This window comes from Rhinichthys klamathensis, unplaced genomic scaffold, assembly GCF_029890125.1.
Source record: "Rhinichthys klamathensis goyatoka isolate OS25496 unplaced genomic scaffold, OSU_Roscu_1.1 h1tg000274l_1, whole genome shotgun sequence".
In the NCBI taxonomy this organism is placed as follows: Eukaryota; Metazoa; Chordata; class Actinopteri; order Cypriniformes; family Leuciscidae; genus Rhinichthys; species Rhinichthys klamathensis.
In genome coordinates, this window is record NW_026606793.1 from 1,048,190 (window position 1) to 1,062,092 (window position 13,903).

The window sequence follows — 13,903 nt, forward strand, 5'->3', positions numbered from 1 at the left end:
GTGGATAAGACGCATGCCTTTGGTGTGAGAGACCCGGGTTCAAATCCACTGTGAGACACCTATGTGTCCCTGAGCAAGACACTTAACCCCTAGTTGCTCCAGAGGCGTGCAACCTCTGACATATAGAGCAATTGTAAGTCGCTTTGGATAAAAGTGTCAGCTAAATGTAAATGCTATCATTCCTACTTGATATCTCTCATCAGTTCTTCTTGTCTGGCTTCCATCACTTGAAACACTGTTCTTTTTCCTTTTCCTGTTCTCAACTCCTCTTGTATCTTCTTCATTTCCCTCGCTCTCGTCTGACTCCATTTTCTAAGTTCTTTGCTTTTGCTGAATATTCCCCTTATTCACCGCGCCTCCATCTTGAAAACCAAAACGAGGCTAGTTCAGTTACAGAGCGCAGCGGGCGTCTGTCATCATGGCGGTACCTGTGTATCTATGCTTTGTTAGCTTGTTTTTTTAACAATGACTGGAGAAAATCCCGATTTGATCTTAATGTGCAAGGTCACTCACTGTCCATGACCGCGATTGTTATTTGCCAAAGTTAATTTTAACGGACGGAACCAGATTGGCTGACCCGTAAGTTACACGCTCACTCAATGCATGGACGATCTGACAGGATTAACGTTACCTCGGTTGAGTGGCCGGACTTCTACACCTACCCGAAAGAGCAACCGATCGTAAAGAGAAACTGAGGGCATCTTTAGATGCCTATAACTATGTGCTGAATGGTCACGTACAAGACTTGTGTGGTACGATCCGCAGTTGTGCCTAGCCAGCGCCAAGAAGACGACAATGTAAAGAGGGACATTACGGTGCAATTTTAATGATGTGAATATTTTCTATAAATAAAAATTCCAGATACAGCATATTCATGTTTCATTGATTCTTGCACCCAACAAGATGACATTTAATAATAATAATAATTTAAGCTCCTTATTATGTAGCCGAATCTGTGCTGGTTTGTATTGGCCGCCTCCAGTTTTCACTTTGTTTTGCCTCCAGCTAGCCTAGCGCCGTGACGTCGGCTCGAAATTGGTCTATTCGTTCCGGTGAAATCACAAAACAAACTGCACACAAACGTGTCCCTGCTTGATATACAACCACTGATACATTTTTATCGGTTTTGATGATGGAAAAAAAACTATACGAGTGCGGAGTAGAACCCAGAACCTCTGACACGCTTGGCAAAAGTTCTGCCACTCGACCATTAAAGTATTCATTGGTAAATCAGTCGGATCTATGGATTTGTTCACGTGAAAATTCTCAGCACTAACAATATATTAGATCTCATTAAACACGACAGATGAAACGCAAGTTGTACTATTTAAATAGATTGCTAGACATTGTAATGTTATTGTATGTCTACGTCTGATTTAGGATTTAACATTGTATTAGCAACACAAACACACACACATACCACCCAATATGCCACTGAGTATATCACAGGGAAACGCTGCGTGAAACTTTGGAAGTACATTTGGGAACACAACAATGCGGCGGCATTGTAGGTAACGTTATGACAGTAGCCTACAGCGGGCCAACGTTACTTCCGTTACTTCCGCATGTGTAAAATAGCAGCAGGTTTCAGCATAAAAAAGAATAAAGACTAAGGCTAAGAATAACAGTAATAGAAAGAATTGTTAAAGAAAATAGTTAACAACCAATCATGAATGTAACATTAAATTATTCTAATCAAATGTTTATTTTCCATGTTTCATTCTGATATTCCATGTTTAATGTTCACATAAAACATAACGGACCAGACCAGTCTAGGTTCAAGAAAAGACACTTTTTTATTTTTATTGATTTAAGACTGTAAAAGTACATAACAACAAAAATAATACAGCGATATGAAAATGTAAATAATGCAATTAAAACGTTAACGAAAAACAAAAGGCAAATAAAAACTATTTATTAAATTATTTAAATCCCTTTTTTTAAACAGTTTAATAATAATAAAAAAATTATCTTAAAAATGTTTTTAGGTGAAAATTACACATTTAAACGCTTGTCTAAAAGTCTCTTTAATACTGTATCATCATTTAAACTGTCCAACCAACCAGTAAACTGTGAAAAATAACATCCACAGCGCCTCCATTAACAGAGAAGGATGCTGCTAAACACCACAATAATTAATATGAATAAAAAAAGAGTAACTGCATGATCAAAAGATAGATTTAATGAGCGATTAGATAAACGAATATGCTACATACCAGACAGATAACCAATGTCTTCAGGATTAAAGACACAGGCACTCGTTTATCAGGGTTGAGCTGAACTCTGTGTTTGGACTCTATTGGGTTTCACCACCATCTACTGGTCTGACAGCAGAATACATAATGGGGATCATTTTCAAAAGGGTGTCGTCTGTACACTGAAAACTTCTCTGTTTTAGGAGCTGTTTACACAACACCGTTTTCAACTATAACCGCTAAACTTTTTATGCGTTTTGGGCGCTCATTTACACGACAACAGCGTTTTGGAAATTAGTCAAACACAGACATAAAGAATCCCTGAGCACACACACTACATGTGTTAAAATCTACACGACGTGTCATTTTTAACATCTCTTTTTACAGGTTGTGTTGTTTTCTACGGAGCCCCTAAAGGGACGTGGTGGTGGAAAAAATTTAGGATGGGAGAATTTTAATTTTTTTTATCTTCTGCGTCGCAAAACTTTTGCGTTCCCTCGAGAAACTTTGCGTTGCATAAGCACACATAGGGAATACAGAGCAGCGCCGCCGGTCTGTATACGCATATAGCACATACCCTACTGCTGCAGCTCAACCAGGAGAGCTGAGTCACGTGAGAGTAGTCTGAGCACGATCAGAACTGGGCAGAACGTACATCTCACTCAAACAGTTATAAAACCTGACAAAGGTAGACGGGGAGGCCCAGCCCGCCGCTACACATATGTTGAGAATAGAAATCCCGCTGGACCACGCCCACGATGAGGCCATGCCTCTTGTGGAATGAGCCCTGATGCCCAGGGGGCATTGCAGACCTTTTGGCGCGTAAGCAGCTGCTATAGCGTCCACTATCCATCTGGACAGGCTTTGCTTCGAGGCGGCGAGACCTTTGGTGCGCCCACCAAACAAAACGAACAGCTGCTCTGTGCTCCTGAGAGAGGCGGAGCGCGCAGTGTAAACCCTCAGCGCCCTGACTGGGCAGAGGAGATTAACGTTGCTCTCGCTGTCGGATGCTGGCAGAGCCGATAGCGAAATGACTTGCGCTCTGAAAGGAGTGCCCGTCACCTTAGGAACATCTAGGTTTGAGGATGACTATAAATTCAATGTTAGGCTGCATAGATTAGGTCAGCCGGAACTGGGAACACTTCCCTTAAATCTTGATGTACTCGCTACATCATAAGAAGAATGGCATCTACGCTAATATTAGTGTCTTTGTTTATCCCGAGGTTTTCCCGCAGCCTGCCGGATCCAGGCCGTGTCCAGATCTGACGAAGGAGATTCGCCTGGACCCGATGACAATGCAGTGCTGAAGTATCCACTATCCTCTCCCTATGAAGGATCCCTTTCCCACTCTACAGATAAAGTGTTGTGAATTCCGGCTCGCGTACCCCGAAGTGATAAAATAAAACAAAATTCTGTATCAAAATTTTTAGGCAAGAAAAGTAGTTTGTTTAGGCTGGGTTGTATGAATTACAAACCTGCGCACATATTTTAAAAAGCACATAACTATAGAATTCTGAATGAGCATGTGAACGCCGTCTGCGTTAATCACAGGTTCGCGTTTAAAGTCTGATCATTTCGACGGAGGTGAATCAATCAAAGTTAACTTTAGCTGGAAGTAACATTATTCAAGAACCGCTATAACGCCAAAACAATCTGTTACCTTAAATGATATGTTTATCTCTGTAAAGCTGCTTTGAAACAATCCATTGTTAAAAGCGCTATATAAATGAAGATGACTTGACTTGATTTGACATGACTTTAGAGTCATTTGGCCCGAACTCAAGACACGTCGTGCTGACAGACAGCCGCGCGTTGACTCTGCGAACGCTGCCACGCCCGCAACATAAACTTTAAGCGTGGATGGGGACCTCCCCTTATCCAACAGCTCTTGTAGGAAAGTGAGCAGCTGCGAAACCCCGCATGTCCGTGGGTCCAAATCTCTGTTGGTGCACCATTTGGAGAACACCGACCATTTAGATGCGTAAACCTTTCTGGTAGAGGGAGCTCTAGCCTGCGTGATCGTGTTCATCACTCCTTCTGGCAGGGCAACGAGTACCCGTTGATCAACCATGCGTGCAGAGACCAGCGCTCTGGATGGGGATGCCAGATCGAGCCGGGAGCTTGAGAGAGGAGATCTGCCCTCACCGGAATCGGCCACTGGGCTGTTCGCGACAGCCGTGTCAGTTCCGGGAACCAAGTCTGATTCTCCCAACGCGGGGCTATAAGGAGCACAAAGTGGCGTGTTTCGATGCGGCTATATGTCAAACACGGCGCGCACGCTGTGTCGATAAACGAGCCGTCATGGCCACAGAGTCCAGTTCTATTCCTAGAAAGGAAATTGACTGACTGGGCATTAATGAGCTCTTTGTCCAGTTGACCGTGAGACCCAAGCTTTCCAGGTGACTGAGGAGCACTGTTCTGTGAGATAACAGTTCCATCTCTGACTGTGCCAAAATCAGCCAATTGTCCAGATAGTTCATAATTTGCAGCCCCTGATTTCTCAAGGGGGCGAGAGCCGCGTCCATGCACTTCGTAAACGTACGGGGTGCTAGAGACAGGCCAAACGGCAGGACGGTGTATTGATATACCTGACCGTCGAAGGCGAATCTCAAGAATGGCCTGTGACGGGGTATTATCTGAATCTGAAAAAATAGGCATCTTTCAGATCTAGAGAAATAAACCAGTCCCTCGGGCGAGCGTGCGCGAGGATTTTTTACTGGTCGTAAGCATTTTGAACAGTCTTTTCGCAAGCACCTTGTTCAAATGTCTCAGATCTAATATGGGTCTGAAGGCTCCGTCCTTCTTTGGCACGAGAAAATAACGTCTGTAAAAGCCTGACTCGCTCAGAGAAGGCGGTACCCGTTCTATAGCCCTTTTGCACAGCAGCTTTGCTATTTCTGCGTGGAGTAGATGTGATCTTCTGCCGAGGCCCTCTGAGGCTGTGCTGGACGCTGGTTGGTGGCTCGCACAGGAGGCTGGTCACGAGAGCGGCCTGTGGCGGAGCTCGAGCGTTGCGGCAGGAAGAGGTTCATGGCCTGCGTGGTCTTTTGTACCTCGGAGAAGCGGTCGACGATCCCGTTCACTGCTGGGCCAAAGAGACCAGTGGGGGAGAGCGGCGCATTCAGGAAGGTAGCGCGCTCGGATTCCCTCATGTCAGCAATCGTTAACCAAAGATGCCTCTCAGTGACGGTTAGCGCGGCCATAGATCGTCCGATGGCTTGAGCTGCGGTTTTGGTGGCGCGGAGAGAGAGATCGGTCGCACTCCTCAAGTCTGTGACCGCAGCTGGATCCCGGCCCTTGTCGTCCCATTCACGGAGGAGGTCGGCTTGCAGGATCTGAAGAACAGCCATCAAATGGAGAGCAGACGCGGCCTGGCCGGCGGCGGCGTATGCGCGGGCCGACAAAGGCGGACGTGGCTCTGCAGGCTTTAGACGGGAGGGCTGACCTTGACCGCCATCTCGCGGAGGGCGGACAAAGGTGCGCTGCGACCACCTCTTCCACAGGGGGAATGGCCGAGTACCCTTTCTCGGCGGCGCCGTCCACTTGGGAGAGCAACGCAGAGGCATGGGACTGAAGTCTCGAGGAGAATGGTGCATTCCACGACTTGGCCAGTTCCTTGTGGAGTTCCGGCAGAAAAGGGGCGGGCCTGGAAGCTGGAGCTTGACGGCGGCGACTTTGAGGAAAGCCGCCGTCGAGTCTGTTTGGCGCGGATTCCTTCGGCGGCGACCACTCGAGCCCCAGACAGAAGGCGCATAAGTTCCGCATCCACCCCAGCACGGGTCCGGCCGGATTTCTGGATCGAAGAGGAGGCGGAGTGAAGAGAACCCGACCACTCCTCGCTATCCGATGCCAGGATAGAGCAGCAGTCCCTTGTGGCGTTTCCCTCGGCCTCGTCATCAGAAGCGACGGCAGTGCGGCTCGTGAGCGGCAGCTGCGCGTCGGTGAAGGGAGGCGGGGAAGGTGAAAGTGAGGCTTGAGGGAGGTGTTCCGGCGAGCACGTCGCTGTGGCCACAGGCTCCGGCGGCCTTTGAGAACGGCGCTTCTTCTTGCGTGGTCCTACAAATGGCGGAGTGACTGCTTCGGGGTTGAAAGCTTCGAGTCGAGCCCGCAGGGTCGACAACGGAAGCGCTTCGCAGAGCTCGCCGCCTCCAGACGCGAGGGCGAGCGCTGCATGTTCCTGGCCCAGGCAGAGAGCGCAGATCACGTGGCGGTCTCTGACACTGAGCGGGGCCCTGCACGAGCCGCAGGAAGTGCGAGGCATCTTGAAAAAGATGCTTGCTGCTCTTTTAGGAATAGTTTTGAGGCAAAAAAGGATAGCGTAGCTCGCACGGATGGCTGAAGGTGGCGAAGACAGCCGGCTTCCTCAGCGTTGTCCTAAGCTGGCTGCTCGCTGTTCGACGGCGGCGGCGGCTTATCTCTAGATCCAGCGATGCGGAGAGCTCACTGAAGAGACGAAAAATCAGGGAAATCAGCCTCCAAGCCCTGTATATATACGCTAAGCCACGCCCATTCTGGCGGGCTGTGACGCTATGAGGGCGCGAGCGCCCTTCATTGGGCGTGACGTCACGCCGGGCTTACTGGTAGGCTGCTGCAGTTGCCGCAGGGCAGCCAATGAGCACAAAAGATGAATCTTTCCCGTAGCGTAAGCTAACTTACGCAATACGAGAGAACCTCTCGTAAGAGAACCAAAGCCACATGTAGGCCTACATTGGGATATGTTTGAGTTATTACTGCTAGCCAGGAGGCTGTCAGATTATCACCACAGACTAATTAATTTCACCTTCGTTGCTGAATCAGAATTGGTGTCCAGTAGGCTACCTTAAATTCACTAGTAATAATAGTATCATATAGGACAGTTGAGTATATATAAGTAAGTCTGCACTCCCTTGCAAAAATAAGAGGGATCATATTAAAATTGCAATGTTTTTATATAGGGCTGTCCTGATAAAGCTGTTTTATGTAATATAACATACTTGCATCTATTCCACAATAACTTAAATGAGACAAATAAGCATGTTCAAAAAATGTGCATTCCTCTGGTTATGATGGCTGACTTCCTATGATCAGTGACTGTATTTTTTCCTTTATTTTCTATTGCGCCTTTAAATGTACATCTCAAAGCGCTGTACAAAAACAATTAAAACAGCAAAGATACACACAAAGAGACACAATAAAATAAACATAAAAGACAATAAATCAATTAAAAGCTAACCTAAAAAAATGAGTTTTAAGCTGAGAGCTTTTAGTGACAGTCCTAAAGGTCAATGTAAAAGCTTTACATTTGCTGCAAACAGCTACAGGTAGCCAGTGGACGGGTACAAGTAGGGGTGTGATACGTACATTATTACAGAGCATACAGACGTGCAGATTAAGGACCGGTAATAATATTTTAAGATCCTCTTAATGCGTCAGAAGGGCGAATCTGATATTTTTAGACATGCTTGCAGAGAAAGGCTTACCAAAACAAAGTTACTTTTCATGTTTTTTGGGTTTGTAGATGCACCGGGGACCAGATTATAGCACTTAAACATGGAAAAAGTCAGCTTTTCATGATATGTCCCCTTTTTTAACACTCTGTAGATTGGAACAATACTATGTACTCTGAGCAGTGTTGGTTTACCACTGGGGATTTTGCTGTGTACCTGTAATGTTGTAGTAATCATGATGACCTTGATTAGCTTGTTCATGTGTGTTTGATTAGGGTTGGACTTGGATTTTTGGTCGTTAATTTTCACGACAACGGCATTTTGGGTGCCTGAAAACGTTTTTCTTTTCTTTTTTTTACGGGTTTCAAAGTGCAAGTTTTTGAAAATGGTCTCTGTGTAAACAACAAAAACGCAAATCTCTGCAGACATGCATATTTTTCATGCATTCGTATTACATGTTCAGTCTTTAGTGTTTCAGTGCCATCTAATGGCCTGGCAACATAATACAGGGGTTTTAGTCGTTTTCACGACCCGTGTGTTGTTTTAACAATGGTGTCGTCTGTACGCAGAAAACTCAAAGGAAAAACTTCTCAGTTTTAAGCAAATCGTGGTCGTGTAAACGTACCCTTATTGTGTAGAAGTGGGTCAAGTACAAACTATAGAAAAAACACATGTTTGAACAGGATGTGAGAACATGAGCAGATGCTGATAAACTAACTCTCCTCCAGTATATAAAGATAAACCAGTCCTGCACAACGCAATATCCAGACATCGACATTAATCTACTGAACTGGTTTGTGTCATGGAAATACATAATTGAACCATTTAACCTGTGTAATAATTATTTATGTGTAATTCTGTTTTAAATTATATGCAGAGTTCAGTATTCTTTGAGAAACAATGGCGGTCTGGACTGTCTACCTGTCTCTCGGTCTTCTCGTAGCTTTGAGTGCTTCAGGTAAGAGCATTATTCCACGTTTCACATCATAACTGTTATTTGAACATGAACTATAGCACACCTGGGACTCTGTGATGACTAATCAGAATGGTCTGATATACACTCACCGGCCACTTTATTAGGTACACCTGTCCAACTGCTCGTTAACACTTAATTTCTAAGCAGCCAATCACATGGCGGCAACTCAGTGCATTTAGGCATGTAGACATGGTCAAGACAATCTCCTGCAGTTCAAACCGAGCATCAGTATGGGGAAGAAAGGTGATTTGAGTGACTTTGAACGTGGCATGATTGTTGGTGCCAGAAGGGCTGGTCTGAGTATTTCAGAAACTGCTAATCTACTGGGATTTTCACGCACAACCATCTCTAGGGTTTACAGAGAATGGTCCGAAAAAGAAAAAACATCCAGTGAGCGGCAGTTATGTGGGCGGAAATGCCTTGTTGATGCCAGAGGTCAGAGGAGAATGGCCAGACTGGTTCGAGCTGATAGAAGGGCAACAGTGACTGAAATAACCACTCGTTACAACCGAGGTATGCAGCAAAGCATTTGTGAAGCCACAACACGCACAACCTTGAGGCGGATGGGCTACAACAGCAGAAGACTCCACCGGGTACCACTCATCTCCACTACAAATAGGAAAAAGAGGCTACAATTTGCAAGAGCTCACCAAAATTGAACAGTTGAAGACTGGAAAAATGTTGCCTGGTCTGATGAGTCTCGATTTCTGTTGAGACATTCAGATGTTAGAGTCAGAATTTGGCGTAAACAGAATGAGAACATGGAACCATCATGCCTTGTTACCACTGTGCAGGCTGGTGGTGGTGGTGTAATGGTGTGGGGGATGTTTTCCTGGCACACTTAAGGCCCCTTAGTGCCAATTGGGCATCGTTTAAATGCCACGGCCTACCTGAGCATTGTTTCTGACCATGTCCATCCCTTTATGGCCGCCATGTACCCATCCTCTGATGGCTACTTCCACCATGTCACAAAGCTCTAATCATTTCAAATTGGTTTCTTGAACATGACAATGAGTTCACTGTACTAAAATGGCCTCCACAGTCACCAGATCTCAACCCAATAGAGCATCTTTGGGATGTGGTGGAACGGGAGATTCGCATCATGGATGTGCAGCCGACAAATCTGCGGCAACTGTGTGATGCCATCATGTCAATATGGACCAAAGTCCCTGAGGAATGCTTCCAGCACCTTGTTGAATCTATTCCACGAAGAATTTAGGCAGTTCTGAAGGCAAAAGGGGGTCCAACCCGTTACTAGCATGGGGTACCTAATAAAGTGGCCGGTGAGTGTAGTATGTGCACTAAAATAAAGTTTGTTTCTTAATTATTATATTAACAGTAAGACACTAAAACAACAACACTTATACCATTATATCAGCTTAAGTTATAGATTGTTATAAATGTTTTTGTATTATTATTTTTTTTACAATAAAAGTATGTTGTGTTAAGTATATTATTATTATGGTAGCAGTAGTAATAGCAGTAGCACTAGCAGTTCTGTTTTAATAATGTAGTATTTCTTTCTTTTTAAGTGGAAACGAAACCCATTGGAAATGAACGTTGTCGCGGTAAGGTTTCTCTAGTCTTCTTTGTCAGTGTGTATAGTACAGTCCAAAAGTCTAATGCCTTTGCATTTACCTTACCCAGTCAACATGTTGATCTCACAGTGATCTCTCCATATGATGATCAATGTGAGTCACAGTGAGGTAAAAGTGTAACCTCACACTGTGTGTTCATACTATGGCCACAATATAAGCTCATCCCGGGCTAGAAATGTTATTGGATGTGTATTCAACATCGCTCAGACGTCAAATTTTGGTTGAAAATGAAAATTGGGTTGACGTCTAAACATTTATTAGTAGTGCTCTGATCAGCTGATCTCTTCTAGCAAGCAAGTCATTGTGAAGAGGCAAAAACAACGCAAGAAGTGCTCAAAATACAAAGTTCAGGCATTGCTCAATAGCACAAGCCAGACAAGGGAGGATTAAAGGAAAGATTTTTTTTACATTTTTTATGAGGTTAAGTGCTCATGGAAGTGATGAGTTTTCAGTTGTCTTTTAAATGTTGTCAGGGATTCTGCGCTGAAGGAGGGGAGATCATTCCACCAGCATATAATCGTGAATGAGAATGTTCTGGAGAGTGATATTGTGCCCCGCTGTGATGGTACCACGAGCCGTCGCTCATTGACTGATCATAGGCTTCTGGTAGGGATGTAGACTTGTAGTAGTGAGTGGAAGTAGGAGGGAGCTGAGCCTGTGGTCAATCTGTAAGCAAGTGTCAACACCTTGAACTTGATGCGAGCAGCGAGTGGTAGCCAGTGCAGAGAGATGAACAGAGGAGTGACGTGGGCCCTTTTGGGCTCATTGAAGACAAGACGGGCAGCAGCGTTCTGGATCATTTGTAGAGGTTTAGTTATAGTCGTTTAATCCTCTTCTTCTGAGGTCTTCGGAGATTTAATGTCTCCTTTTATCTTCAGTTGATTTCTTACTTTTAACACCCTGTAGTGTGCACACTGAGCAGTGTTCATTACAACTGGACTAACCCATGTGGGGCCTCAATAGAAACTGTGGAAAAAACTGTCTGTGCCCCAGTTAAAAGAAAATTTAAATCCTTTGTTTTTTTTTAGCAGATTTTAAGTGTTATTTAAAGGTACATTGTGTATTTTTTTTTCTGTCTGACCCTGATTCACTACAAGCCTGTTATAAGTGTTTATCTTTTAGATCTGACTGTCAGGATGGTTTTGGGGGGAAATTGTGTATGTGTCGCTCGTCTTGTTAAATCTATAAATAGAGGGAAGTTGCTCTGCTGCTTTGACACATGTCTGGTGTGAGAGTGGCAGAGCTTAGTTAGTGGTTAGTTAGTGGCAGAGGGTAGTTAGTGGTTAGTTAGTGGCAGAGGTTAGTTAGTGGTTAGTTAGTGCCAGAGCTTAGGTAGTGGCAGAGGTTAGTTAGTGGTTAGTTAGTGGCAGAGCTTAGTCAGTGGTTGGTTAGTGGCAGAGATTAGGTAGTGGCAGAGGTTAGTTAGTGGTTAGTTAGTGGCAGAGGTTAGGAAGTGGTTAGTTAGTGCCAGAGGGTAGTTAGTGGCAGAGATTAGTTAGTGGTTAGTTAGTGGCAGAGGTTAGGTAGTGGTTAGTTAGTGGCAGAGGTTAGGTAGTGGCAGAGGTTAGTCATTGGTTAGTTAGTGGCAGAGATTAGGTAGTGGTTAGTTAGTGGCAAGGGTTAGGTAGTGGTTAGTTAGTGGCAGAGGTTAGGTAGTGGCAGTGGTTAGTCATTGGTTAGTTAGTGGCAGAGATTAGGTAGTGGTTAGTTAGTGGCAGAGGCTAGGTAGTGGTTAGTTAGTGGCAGAGGTTAGGTAGTGGTTAGTGGCAGAGGTTAGGTAGTGGTTAGTTAGTGGCAGAGCTTAGTCAGTGGTTAGTTAGTGGCAGAGATTAGGTATTGGCAGAGGTTAGTTAGTGGTTAGTTAGTGGCAGAGGTTAGGAAGTGGTTAGTTAGTGCCAGAGGGTAGTTAGTGGCAGAGGTTAGTTAGTGGTTAGTTAGTGGCAGAGGTTAGGTAGTGGCAGAGGTTAGTCATTGGTTAGTTAGTGGCAGAGATTAGGTAGTGGTTAGTTAGTGGCAGAGGTTAGGTAGTGGTTAGTTAGTGGCAGAGGTTAGGTAGTGGTTAGTTAGTAGCAGAGATTAGGTAGTGGTTAGTTAGTGGCAGAGGTTAGGTAGTGGTTAGTTAGTGGCAGAGGTTAGGTAGTGGCAGAGGTTAGTCAGTGGTTAGTTAGTGGCAGAGATTAGGTAGTGGTTAGTTAATGACAGAGGTTAGGAAGTGGTTAGTTAGTGCCAGAGGGTAATTAGTGGTTAGTTAGTGGCAGAGGTTAGGTAGTGGTTAGTTAGTGGCAGAGGTTAGTTAGTGGTTAGTTAGTGGTAGAGGTTAGTTAGTGGCAGAGGTTAGGTAGTGGTTAGTTAGTGGCAGAGGTTAGTTAGTGGTTAGTTAGTGCCAGAGGGTAGTCAGTGGTTAGTTAGTGGCAAGGTTAGTTGTCATAATGAACAAGAAAGATATACATGGAGGAGATGAATCTCCAACCTCCAGAGTATCACCCGTTTTAATCAAATGGTGAACGGAAGAGAGTCTGCATTAGAAAAGAGAACGAGACAGAGATTATAAAAGAAACAAGAACCAACATCGGCTCTGATTTTTAGAGATGGGGGGGAGCTGAGGGATTAAAAATATTGTACCTAAAGTGAACCTTTAAATGAAAGTTATTTAATTACATAAAAGGTCCTTAATGTTAAAAAAAACCCAACAACTTCCATTTAACAGTCTGTACGGACGACTGGCGTGTCTTTGGATGCAGATGCTTCAAGTTTTTCTATAACCTTCAAACATGGATTGATGCAGAGGTATGATACATTCAGCTTCTAATATGACATACAAATCATATAAGTATATTTTTGGTTAAATACAACAACTCTGTAAACATCTGTGAAATCTGTTAATTATTGCAGGAAAATAATTTCAACTTGTTCCTCAGTTAAAAAAGAAAAACAATGGAGTAGGGGGCGAACATACATCACTGTGATAAGAACACATTTCATGTTATCATGAGAGGATCACTAAATATATTGTAAACTTAATATATGTGACATTATATCTAATCTATATGTGTAGTTTAACAAGAACCTTTTCTAGAAAAGTAGTCTCAACTCAAAAGGAACAATAAGGCATAAATAAATAAATAAAAATGATTTCAATGTCAATTGCAGCCATGTCACAGATTTTGGAATATTAATTTAATGTTATACATAATTTTTTTATACATTTATGTTTGCTCATGTCTCTACAGAAATTATGTTTGGACATGGATGGGAACCTTGCTTCTGCACACAGCGAAGAGGAGTACAAGTTTATACAGAGGTTGATTAGATACGAAGCTGCGAGCTCAACGCGTGCATGGATCGGAGGACATGATGCTGTTCAAGTATGCAAATATTTTTTTGATTATGCTTTTTGTGCTACTGCACATCAAAATCCCCAGTGTTAACATTGCTAAGTAAGGAATAATGTACATTCAGCCGGTTGTTCTCTCAAAATAATTGTATTGTATTGATCTGAGTCTAAATATTTTATTAGGTCTTTAAACGCAAAGCTTTTCGTGTAAATGAGAGGCCAAACCGCAGGGAAATATCTGCATCTTCCCTTCGTGTAAACGGGGCATAATAGCAGGCCTAATATAGCCTACATTTTAAAATTGTATTGCTGTAACGGCCTAATGTTTAAGTGTTTTTGTTTTTGTTTTGTTTTCTGTCGCTGAAGTGGAGCGG

At 43.9% G+C, this 13,903-nt stretch overlaps 1 protein-coding gene across 1 annotated transcript in view; it reads right to left on the reverse strand.

Moving 5' to 3' along the window:
* LOC130102548 (zinc finger protein 271-like) overlaps positions 1-13,903 on the reverse strand; it is an 86,503-nt gene that overhangs the window by 55,400 nt on the left and 17,200 nt on the right. The window lies entirely within an intron of this gene.